Source organism: Canis lupus, chromosome 18 (assembly GCF_011100685.1).
Source record: "Canis lupus familiaris isolate Mischka breed German Shepherd chromosome 18, alternate assembly UU_Cfam_GSD_1.0, whole genome shotgun sequence".
Lineage (NCBI taxonomy): Eukaryota > Metazoa > Chordata > Mammalia > Carnivora > Canidae > Canis > Canis lupus.
In genome coordinates, this window is record NC_049239.1 from 1,367,112 (window position 1) to 1,379,627 (window position 12,516).

The 12,516-nt window shown below is 38.7% G+C and overlaps 1 pseudogene; it reads right to left on the reverse strand.

Annotated features, from left to right (window-relative positions):
* Positions 1-283: 283 nt before the first annotated feature.
* On the reverse strand, positions 284-891 carry LOC100687275 (annotated as a pseudogene).
* Positions 892-12,516: the final 11,625 nt, after the last annotated feature.

Below are 12,516 nucleotides of genomic sequence, written 5' to 3' on the forward strand. Positions count from 1 at the left end.
ATTGCTTCACAAAGAGGGGGAAAGACCAAAATGCCACCTTCTACAGAGAACCCACAGTTCAGTTTTATTAAGAGCAAAGAAAAAAAAAACTTTTGATCATACGAGAAGAAACTCAGCCATAAGTTTGGAATCTGTACTCAAACTACACATACAAGGAGGACACCATTCAGCTAAAAAGAACGGACTTGCTGCTGCATTTGTCTAATATTAACAATTATAAGCAGAACAGTGCAACTAGCATTTGGAACAGTCCTGACAGTGTTACAGCATCAGGCATAACATTTCACTTCTCTTCACACCACTGGTTCTCTCTGCACACCTGGGATTCCCTTTCTTCAGTAAAGTCACTTTTCATATGGAAGATCTTGTAGACCTCTTCAGGAGTGTTCCCCTTGATCATATTGGCAACAGTCTTGCATCTGACATCAAGAAAACCTTTGATGCCTAATTATTTGCAGCCAGAGTAAGTTCAAAAAGTGTTTCTTGGTCCATTTTCAGGAATTCTTGGTCCCAAACAGGGGTACCATCTGTCTGCCTTTGCTTGTTCTCAACATCCTTGGGAAAAGGGGAGTCACTCTTGTGGTGGGTGCACCACTGAATGACCTCTCTTCGTATTGCTGCATTAACATTTTGTAGAGGAAATGAGTCATCATCTCCATCATCATCCATTCCCAAGTCTTCCAACATGGTCTTGATAGTCAGACTGTGTAGCAATTTCAACATCAACTTCAAATATCTCTCCATCAGAACTCTGCAACTTATATGGAGGCACGTGCTTGGTCTCAAGCAGACTGCAGGCCAGAGACTGACAAGAGCAAAGCAGCCTCAATGACAAGAAGACAAAGGCAGAAAACCAGGCCACTACCTGAGTGAGAGTTCCTGTTACCCCATGTCCTAAATAGCATTTGGATTTCGACTATTTTAATAAGTGCTAGTGTTAATTTAATTTGCAATTCTCTAGGAACAAATGTTATTGAGCATCTCTTCTTATGCATATATGTCATCCATATGTTGTTATTGATGAGATGCTTGCTCAGATATTTGTCCATTATTTACATGGGTTGTTTGATTTCCTGTTGTTGGCTTTTAAGAACTTTTCATATATTTTGGCTATGAGATAGGTATTTTGAAGATATTTTCTCCCCAAGTGTGGCTTGTCTTTTCATTCTTTTAAAAATGTTTTTTCACAGAACTGAGGTTTTTAATTTTAATAACATTCAGCTAATCCATACTCTTCATGGATTATGCTTTTCATCTTATATGAGAAAACACACACACACACAAAAACCCAAACCAAATACTCATCACCAAGACCAAGGCTACATAGATATTTCTCCTGTGTATTCTTCTAGATATTTTATGGTTTTGCATTTTACATGTAGGTGTAAGATCCACTTTGAGTTAACTTTTGTAAGAAGTATAAGATCTTGGAAGCACAGTTGTTCCAGCACCATTTGTTGAAAACATTATCTTTATTTCATCAGTATTGCTCTTGCTTCCTTGTCAAAGACATGTTGATTATATTTATTTGTTTTTTGGGAGGCCCTTTATTCTGCTCATTGAACTGTTTACTCTTTTTTTTTTTTTGGAGGGAAAGAGAGAGAACATGAGTAGGGGAGGGGACAATGGAGAGGGAGAGAGAATCTCAAGTAGGCTTCAAGCTCAGTGCAGAGCCCAAGGCAGGGCTCAATCTCATGACCCCAAGACCAGCCTGAACCAAAATCACAAGTCAGAGGCTTAACCCACCATGCCCCTGTTTACTCTGTCTCAATCACTACAGCTTTACAGGAAGCCTTTAAGTCAAGTAGTGTCAGCCTGCTGATTCTGTTCTTATAGAATCATATGTTGGCTATTTTAAGTCTTTTGCATCTTCCTATAAACCTTAGTATCTGTTTGTCAATGTATGCAAAATAGCTTGATGAAATTTTAATTAGGATTGCATTGAATCTATAGATTAAGTTCAGAATAATTGGCATGTTAATACTGACTCTTCTCATCTGTGAACATCAGATATCTATCCACTTACTTAGATCTTATTTGATTTCTTTCATCAAAGTTTTGTACCTTTCTGTATATAGATCCTGTACATATTTTGTAAGATCTGACCTAAATATTTCAATGTTTATTATTATTGTGTTTTGTATTTCAAATTCCAATATTCATTGCCAGTATATAGAAAATAGATTGATATGCATCATCCTTGTCTCTTGCCACCTTGCTATAATCACTTACAGTTCCAAGGAATTTTTGATCGATTCTATATAGACAATCCTATAAGGTAAGAATAGACACTTTTGTTTCTTCCTTTCCCATCTGCATGCCATTTATTTCCTATTCTTGTCTTACTGGAATAGGTAGGACTCTAATGTGATGTTGAACACGAGCAGTTCTTTCAGTTTTTTTCATGATCCTACTGCATCACCTCATCCTAGGACACAGATAGAAGTGAATTAATAACAATCCACCAAGTAATCAAAAAACTCACGCTTTCTAAATCCATCTCATCAGCCTTTCCACTGGCCCACTGTCTTTGCATCTTTCCTGTTAAATCCTGGATTGAATATAGCTGATCATCTTGAACTCACCCTATGTCATCACAATCAAACTGACTTTTTTTCCTAATACTCTATTAAGGGAATGAAAGATTTCATTGGTGGATATTGACATTAAGGAAGAGGGGGAAGTAATTTTAGAAACTAAGTGTCTCAGGAACAGTCAGAATAATCCAGAGAGAAGAGAGAGGATTTAAATGGAATCAACTTAGGAACTACAGAGACAGAGAGAAGCAGTATAGAAAGAAAAATGAAGTAACAGTGAAGACAAGGTGCACATACTCTAAACTTTGCCTGGGGTGGAGGAGTGAGGAGCCCAGGTGTGCATTTTCTCCTTTCTGCTATGAGAGAAGCTTATAATTTGAGGTGGCCATAAATCCTCCCCCTGCCTGCACCCCCCACTCTGTGATCTTTAATATGTCCTAAGACTATCATTTGAGAATTACAGTAAATGAATTTCTATGAGATCAGGACAACAACATACACATTCACACAATGAGACTGAGTTCAGAGAAAAAAACACCTGACTGAGATATTATTGAATTTAGTTGGGAAATGGGATCCATGAAAAGGCAGGTGGGGGTGGGGTGGGAGGGGGTTCAGTCGGTGAAGTGCCTGCCTTCAACTCAGGTCATGATCCCAGGGTCCTGGGATCGAGCTTCATGTCAGGCTCCCTGCTCAGTGGGGAGTTGACTTCTCCCTCTCCCTCTGCCTGCTGCTTCCCTGGCTCATTCTCTATCTCTCTCTCTCTCTCAAATAAATAAATAAAATCTTTGAGAAAAAAAAAGGCAGGTTGGTTAGCAACAAAATTGTTGGAGATGCAGTGCGGGGAAAGCAGACTGTATAGACTCCCACATGTCTCCCATCATGGGAGGGGAGGTGCCTGGCCACGGAGCTGAGCATGCCCTGGTCCTGGAAGAAAACATTCTGCTACTATGAATGTAGAAGCATGAAGTCAGCCCAGTCAACAAAATCAGCTCAGTTCTGAACTCCAGAAGCACCCCCTGTTGCACCAGCTTCTCTATACTGCCTACTATCTTCAGAGGAAAGGCACCATTACAGCATTTCCCAAGAAAATGTAATCCCTTGACCATTTTATTCTTCATTGCACATGAACAAACTGGTATCTATTGTGCAAGATTCTTCTTGTCAAGAGTTTATTTAACATTAGTCAACCTCCCTCAGGCTTGGCCAGTTTTAGGATTCTGAGGAAAGTGAGTGACCCATAAGCTGCGTTCAAGGCCAAGCCCCAAGTTCAATGAGTACTTGAGTCACAGCTCATATTGCCAACATGTGCCCAGCTCAGCCAGTTTTCCTTGTTGAATCCAGCCACACCACCTTCCTAAAAATGTCAGTAAGCTCATTGACAATATTTCTGTTCCACAAAGCTTAAAATGGTAAAGTAAGAAATACTAAAATGTCATCCTAGGGGCACATGGGTGGCTCAGTTGGTTGAGCTTTCGATTCTTGATTTTGGCTCAGGTCATGATTTCAGGGCCATGAGACTGAGCTCTGCCTCAGGCTCTGCAGTCAGTGTGGAGTCTGCTTGAGATTCCTTCCCTCTCCTTCTGTCCCTACCCCCACTCCTGCTCTCTATCTCTCATACATACATACATACATACATACATATTTAAAAACAATAAAATAAAAGAAGACTGGTTCCTAGACTGGTTCCTTCTGGGGGAGGAGCTTTCCTCTCAAGGAATATCAGTTTTTGTTTTCCTCAGGGACCATGTCCCTCCATCTGTTCCATTTGAGGCTGAGCAAACCAGTCAAACATCTCCTGGCATGAACCTCAGAAAGGAACCCTTGGTTAGCTTCTCATTGCAACAGAAGTGAGCGCAGAGAAGGCCCTTGCATGGCACAGTCAACCCTGACATTCCTTCCTAAAGTGGGCAATGACTCTGAGGTGAGGGTGGTGGTAGTCAGAAGATAGCCTAAAAGTGAGTGACTCATGTGACAAAAACATGACTTATGCTCAGTACTAGAGAAGGAGATACATGCAGTCATGCCCATTGCAAGAGCAGCAAACAGCAGGGAATACAGGGTTCCCCTGGCTTCAGAAAAATGATGCCCCCATTTTGCATGTTAGTCGGGATGTTTGTCTCTGAACGTGATGTCCATGCTCAGATTTATGAAGGTGGACTTTTAAATGATGGATGCAGCCACATCACTTCTTGCAAGAAAGAAAAAAGAAGAAGAAAAAAATCACATAAAGGTGATTAATGGCTTAGGAGTGTAGGTGAGTGAATTGCATTCAATCTGGAAATAAAATACATATTCAGTGATGTTTCTGTTCTCTTCCCAAGGGAGATCTGTGATAAAGTTGGCTGTGGTTAGGGTGTGTAAAAATCTGCTGTCCTTGGGGAAGGAAACTTTCTTGGTATCTAAAGGACTGTGTGGAAAGAATGGCCACCATAAGAGGACCTTGAGGCTCAGCATCTACAACCGGGAACACACTCGAATTGAGAACAGGCTTTAGCACAGGCTGCCTGTTGGGGTGATGCTGAGCTTCTCTGAATATTTTCTACTCTCTTCTGATAGCTTCCTCTGATTCTTCTTCTGATAATATTGACAAAGCTCAAAACACATACTCAGCTCCATTTTATCTGACAAATAATGACTATAATCCAACGTCTTGGAGAATTTTGAATGCATAAGCAAAATTCTAATTGAACTGTATAGTGGTGGGAGGGGCTCTCTCAAGAGAAAAGCCCTTAAGAACTGATGCACACAAGGGAAGACTAAAGCTGTAAAAATACCTTCCCTGGGTTTGAGAGGGGAGGACACAACATTACAAAATCAATCTGAAGGAGAATGACAACCTTATCAGATCCTAATCTGATGGATCAATGGGTCAGTATCCCAAATACCCAACTGGATTTATCATAATATGATATAAGAACAACTGAACCATAGGGACCTTTGGCCATGACAGACCCAAGAAGGTGACCCACAATGAAATGTGAAGTAGTATACACAAAATACAAGCTTGCCTAAGTCAAATGGGAAAGGTCAGGATTCTTGGTTGTTAAGGATTGAGCCAGAGTCACATGGAAAAGAGGGATCTTTGCTACAGATACCTGGAAAGAGGGGCTTATGAGGCAGAAAGGTGAGCTGGAGAGGCCCCTCAGAGGGAGGCTACAGCCCTGAGCTCATTCATGTGAGACTTAAATCTCTGTGTCAGCAGACAAGGTAAGCTCTTGACTTCATGACATTAATATTCAGAGATGTGATTTATCACTAGCAACTCAGGAAATCCATAATATAGCATGAAACTCATCACAGTCCTCAGGACGACTTAAACGAATAATATATAGAAAGTTCTTGGAACATGTTTGAGTTATGTAGGTGAGTGTCTAGTAGGTCATGCAAACTTTGCTTCTTGGTTTGTGGCTTTGTTGTTCCTATTTTTTGTTTTTGTTTTTAAGCTGAAGAATAATTCATATCTGTGTGCATGCCTGGTGAATGGGAAAGTCACTGCCAATGAGTAGGGAGCACAGATGAGGGCACATGAGTGGGGCTGTCTCAAGATAGACACAGCCCCCCAAAAAATATGTGTAAGGGTTTCAAGAGAAACTGAAGAGGCTCACTCAACTCATCAGGGCTTAGGGAAGCCAATGTGGTGCTGCCATGGGGAAGTGGTAGCCTAGGGGTAGTAAATAAGTCTGCAGCAGCCTCTGTACCAGCAGAAACATTGACGGCAATTCCGGGTATAAGGTCAACCATACGGTGGCAAATGCTAAACACCAGATGGTTTCTCAGATGTGGCTTTGAGAATGGCTAGGAGAGATTAAAGCAGCATGACAGCATAGAACTGGGAGCAGCACACTTCCCCTTGCAAAGGTTCAAGTAGTAAGTACCTTTTGGCTGAGTAGGCCATGTGATCTCTGCTGCAGCTATGCAGCTCTGCAGTTGCGCACAGAGCATCATCAGAAGACACGTCAGTGAGTGAATGTAGCCATGTCCCAATCACAGTTTTAAGATTCGGGTTGTCACCTGGATTTGTTTGTTGCCTGTCTTAAAGGAAGGTCTTTGTATGTTCAATAAAACATTATTCTTTTGTACCAACAGTAACAAAATTTGTAATCACTGTTGGCAATTTAGGAAAAATAGAAAAGTATAAAAAATAATATCTTAAAACACCTACACATCACCACTCAGAGAACCACTGAAATATTTTTATATGCATTCCATCCAGTATTTTTGCCAAACTCTTACATGAAATTGAAATCCTAATGGATGGATAATCCTGACTACTACTATTTCACTGAAAATCATACCATGAATATAATCTCATAAAAATTCCCCATAAATATTTGGATCACTATATAACATTCTACTATATGGATACATCAAGTTTTATTCAATCCGTATAAACGAGATAAAGAGGTTGCTTCTGATACTTTGCTATTATGAATAGTTTTGTGATAAACAAATCTGTTTTCTCACAAATCTTTAACATGTACATCTTTCCCCACGTCTTATCATTTTCTCTTAATCCATTTATTAAAATAGACTCTAAGTGCAAAACGCAGGCTGTGACCTTTGGAGGACAAGGGGAAACCAAGGAAGTGCTCCTTTGCAATATTTTGTACAATCTGGCTTCTTTTAGGACAGAGCAGAGAATAATTAAAGAATTTTTCTCTGGTGGAAAACAACTATTATTGTGTAAGTGACAATTCTATTACCATGAAAACTTGAACCAAAAAAAAAAAAAAAAAGCGATGGTATGGTCATTGTTCAGAAAATCCAACACAGTCAGGGGAACACAAGTGGCTCAATCGGTTGAGTATCCAATTCTTGATTTCAGCTCAGGTCATGTTCTCAGGGTCCTGAGATCAATCCCTGCATCAGGCTCTGCACTCAGTGGGGCGTCCACTTGGGATTCTCTCTCTCTCTCCCTCTCCCTTTGCCCCTCCCCCTCTCTGTCTCTAAATCAATCAATCAATCAATTAATCATTTAAAAAAAAGATACTGTAACATAGTTCAATTATTCAATTTCAACAGTTGAGTTTTAAATTTAGATGCTAAGAAGAAGAATCTGAGGATAGAGTTCAGGAACCAAAACTATTTTGAAAGTAATAGTTGTGACAATAATTAATATTTGGATAATGACTTACTAGTTTTAAAATCACTTTTATATATGTTATTTGATTTGCCTGTAGCATTAGCACTTCCTCCAGATTGATGTTTTTTGGGTTTTGTTTTTTGAAGATTTTTTATTCATTTATTAGAGAGAGCGCAGAGGGACCCTGGGAATCCCAGGACTTGAGATCATGACCTCAACTGACTGAACCATCCAGGTGTCCCTCTAGATGGGTGTTTTAAGACAACAGATACATAATCCCAATTAAGCAAATCTGCTCCTGGGCTGGGCACCCTGGCATCAAAACAGATCCACAGAAATATTGGACTATCACAAACGGAGCTTGAAAGTCTGTCTTTGTAGGAAGGAGCTGGTGGGTAGGCATCATCTATTATGTTCTGTTTCCTGCACCTGCTATGCTCACACAGCGCCTGATTGCTTGTATTTTCTTTTTGATGGCAGGCATTCGGTTCTTGTAAAGCAATTAGCAGCAGGCTTGGTAAAAAGGCCAAATTAGTATCTGAATTAAATAAAATCCAGCATTTATGTAACACTTTACAATTTATAAAGATCCAAACAAATGCTAGAACGTGAACTCTTTAACCCTAGATTATGTTTTTATTCTTAAAAATAATTATTTCCTTTAATGAATCTTTACCATAGGAATGACTACCCTTTGTACGCTCATGCTCAAGAAATTATTTTGAAATATGACTATGACGAATTGTGAAAAGCGGCCTCCCTTGTTCAAATCCACAGAAGATGGAAAGATGTCAATGACAAACTCAATCTCAACCCATCGAACAATCCCTGCTGGGCTTTGCATTTGTTGATCATTGTCACCAACTATGGTAGCCGCTGGATCAAATAAAATAGTTAAAGAAAAACAATGTTTTCCAAAGTGTTGCGGTTGGTTTCAATTGAGAAATCTTCTAGAAAAGACTGTAACATTTGGAGTAGAAAACCCATTGGGACATAAATCCAAAGAAAAGAGAGAAAATTAAAAGGGACATTGAGAAATGATTTTTATATTTTTATCAAAAGCCTGATGGGAGCCCTACATCTTGAAAAGAAAAGCTTTATAGCATATAATGCACAGCCTATAATAGTCAAAACTCTTCACAACATTTTTTGACAATTTCTGAGATTGTACGTTCATTTTTTATTCCAATGTAGTGAACATACAGTGTTGTATTAGTTTCATATGTATACACATGAATTACATATAGTAATTTATTAATTCCACATATTACTCAGTGCTCATCACAAAGTGCACTCCTTTATCCCCATCACCTATTTCAGGCATCCCCTCAACCCCTTCCCCTCCAGGTGACCCTCCAGGTGTTCTCTAGAGTTAAGAGTCTATTTCTTGGTTTCTCTCTCTCTCTCTCTTTCTCTCTCTCCCTCTTTTTCCTTTGGATATTTATTTTCTTTCTTAAACTACACATATTATTGAAGTCATATAGCATCTGTCTTTCTCTGACTGGCTTATTTTATTAGCATTATACTCTCTAGATGCATCCGTGTTGTTGCAAAAGGCAAAAATCTCATTTTTATGGTTGCATGGTACTCCATTGTGTGTGTATGTGTGTGTGTGTGTGTGTGTATTTATCCATTCATCTATCAATGGATACTTGGGCTACTTTCATGATTTTGCTATTGTAAGTAATGCTGCAAGAAACACAGGGGTGCATGTATCCCTTTGAATTAGTGTTTTCATATTCTTTGGGTAAACACCCAGTAGTGAAATTACTGGATTGTTTGGTAGTTCTACTTATAACTTTCTGAGGAACTTCCATACTGCTTTTCCAGAGTGGCTGTTCCAGTTTGCATTCCCACCAGCAATGCACAACGGTTCCCTTTTCCACATCCTTGTCAACACCTGCCATTTCCTGTTTTTTATTTAAGCCATTCTGATAGATATGAGGTGATATCTCATTGTAGTTTTGATTTGCATTTGATGATGAGTGATTTTGAGCATCTTTTCGTGTGTTCTTACTTATTTAAGGTTATTTCTAGGGCTCTAAATTACTGTTTCCACTGACATGATGGATTTCATAAATCAATTGTCTAGAAATTCTACAAACGTCCTCTCCATCTGCTACACTGATAGAAAGAATCTCAGGATACACATGGGGACAACACAAAGAAATTAAAATAGCTACAAAACCAACTTTACTGAAGAGGTTTTAGGAAGGGCTAGAGGAGTTTATGCCTTAGCAACGTGAAGAATCTCAATTTAAACAGCCTTATTCTCTTTTTTAAGATTTTTATTTATTTATCTGAGAGAGAACGAGCAGAACATGTGAGAACATGACTGGAAGAGTGGGTTAGGAGCAGAAGGAGAAGGAGAAGACTCCCCACTAAGTTGGAAGCCCGACGCAGGGCTCACTCCCAGGACCCTGAGTTCATGAGCTGAGCTGAAGGCAGATGCTTAACCAACTGAGCTACCCAGGTACCCCCATAAATGGCCTTGTTCTTTTTTTTTTTTTTTTTTTACTGTTTTCCTACTTTAAATTTTTTTATTTAAATTCGATCAATTAATATATAATGTATTATTGGTTTCAGAGGTAGAGGTCAGTGATTCATCAGTTGTATATAACACCCAGTGCTCATTATTACATCATGTGCCCTCCTTAATGCCCATCACCCAGTGACCCAATTCCTTCACTCCTCCTACCTCCAGTGACCCTCAGTTTGTTTCCTATGATTAAGAGTCTCTCGTGGTTTGTCTACCTTTCTGATTTCTTCTTGTTTTGTTTTTCCCTCTCTTTCCTTATGATCTTCTGTCTTGTTTCTTAAATTCCACATGAGTGAAATCACATGGTACTTATCATTCTCTGACTGACTTATTTCACTCAGCATAATATCCTCTAGTTCTACCTACATCCTTGTAAATGGCAAGATTTCTTTTTGTTGTTGTTGGCTGAGTAATAATCCATTGTGTGTGTGTGTGTGTGATATATATATATATATATATATATATATATATATATATCACATGACATCTTCCTTATCCATTCACCTGTTGATAGACATCTGGACTCTTTCCATAGTTTAGCTATTATGGACATTGCTGGTATAAACATTGGGGTGCAAGTGCCCCTTTGGATCACTACATTTGTGTCCTTGGGGTAAATACTCAGTAGTGCAATTGCTGAATCATGGGGTAGCTCTATCTTCAACTTTTTGGTAACCTCCATACTGTTTTTCACAGTGGCTGCACCAGCTTGCATTCCCACCAACAGTGGGAGAGGGTTCATTCTCACCAATATGTGTCATTTCCTGACTTGTCTAGAATTATGATGCCACCAACTTTGGTTTTCTTTTTTAACAATCCTTTTGTCTATTTGGGGTCTTTTGTGGTTCCATACAAATTTTAGGATTATTTGTTTCAACTCTGTGAAATAAGTCGATGATATTTTGATAGGATTCCATTGAATGTGTAGGTTGCCCTGGGTAGCATAGACATTTTAATAATATTTGTTCTTCCAATCCATGAGCATGGAATGTTTTTCCATTTCTTTGTGTCTTCTTCAATTTCTTTCATGAGTGGTCTACAGTTTTCTGAGAACAACCTTGTTTTTAACAGTATTTTGGCAAAAAACAGATGTTTAAAGTAAGGACAGGTTCATGGCTGAGAGTCTAAAAGTTGACCTCTGTTTAGAGGTTTGACATAAACACCACACCCTCAGGTTGAGTGTTGATGAAAAATCAATCCTGAAAAACAGACAAAACACCAGGAACATGTTTGTTTGTAGCTAAAATCTGGATGAAAAAAAATTTTTTTTAAATATCCCTCATCAAACCTAACCAAATTTTATAGACTAAATCTGTGCCACCAGTGTTGCTGAGAAACCTCAAATGAATAATTCAACTTAATGTAGTCTTTGGTGGGTGGTATCAGAGGTGACAGAAGGAAATCTCTGAAGAAATACCATTTCAAACCACCAGTAAGTTTTCAAAAATGCCTTTTCAAGTGTAATCCTTCATAGAAAAAATAAATTAAATAATTAAAATTAAAAATTAATTAAAAAATAAATAAAAGTAAAAGTAAATGTAATAATAAATAAAATAAATGTTTAAAAATACATTCAAGGAGATATGCATTGTAAATAACAAGCAAGTAAAGTCTCACAATAAAGCTACTAGAGGGGATCCCTGGGTTGCGCAGCGGTTTGGCACCTGCCGTTGGCCCAGGGCGCGATCCTGGAGACCCGGGATCGAATCCCACATCGGGCTCCCGGTGCATGGAGCCTGCTTCTCCCTCTGCCTGTGTCTCTGCCTCTCTCTCTGTCTCCTCTCTCTCTATGACTATCATAAATAAATAAAAATTAAATAAATAAATAAATAAATAAAGCTACTAGAATGGAGACAGAACATAAATTATGTTTAACACTTTGTCCCAAAAGAGAAGTAGTATGTTGAAATATATGCAAGGAGCAAGGGACCAGGTGGATTTGGGGGAAAATAAATAACAGAACTTCTCAAAATTGAGGAAATAATTGTTAAATTCGGAGACTTGTTGCCATATTAAGGAGCAGATTAGCTACAGCTGAGGATACAATTAGAAAACATGAATACCACAGAGAGAAGAATATATAACATTTAGAAATATAAAGCAGAGCTTTACATATATGAAAGATTATTAATAAGAATTCAAGAACAGATTGAAAGAAGGTTGGGCAAGAGGCAATATTGGTTATGATAACAGCTGAGAATTTTTGAGAACGGCTGGAAAACATCAATCCTCAGAATCAGGATCAGTGAATCTTAAAATCAGCTACAGAAATAAAGGCATTTTGCCTGAAAACAAAGAAGAGAGCTTTACCACCAACAAAAACTTAAGTAACTTCTAAAGATAACGTTCCTAGT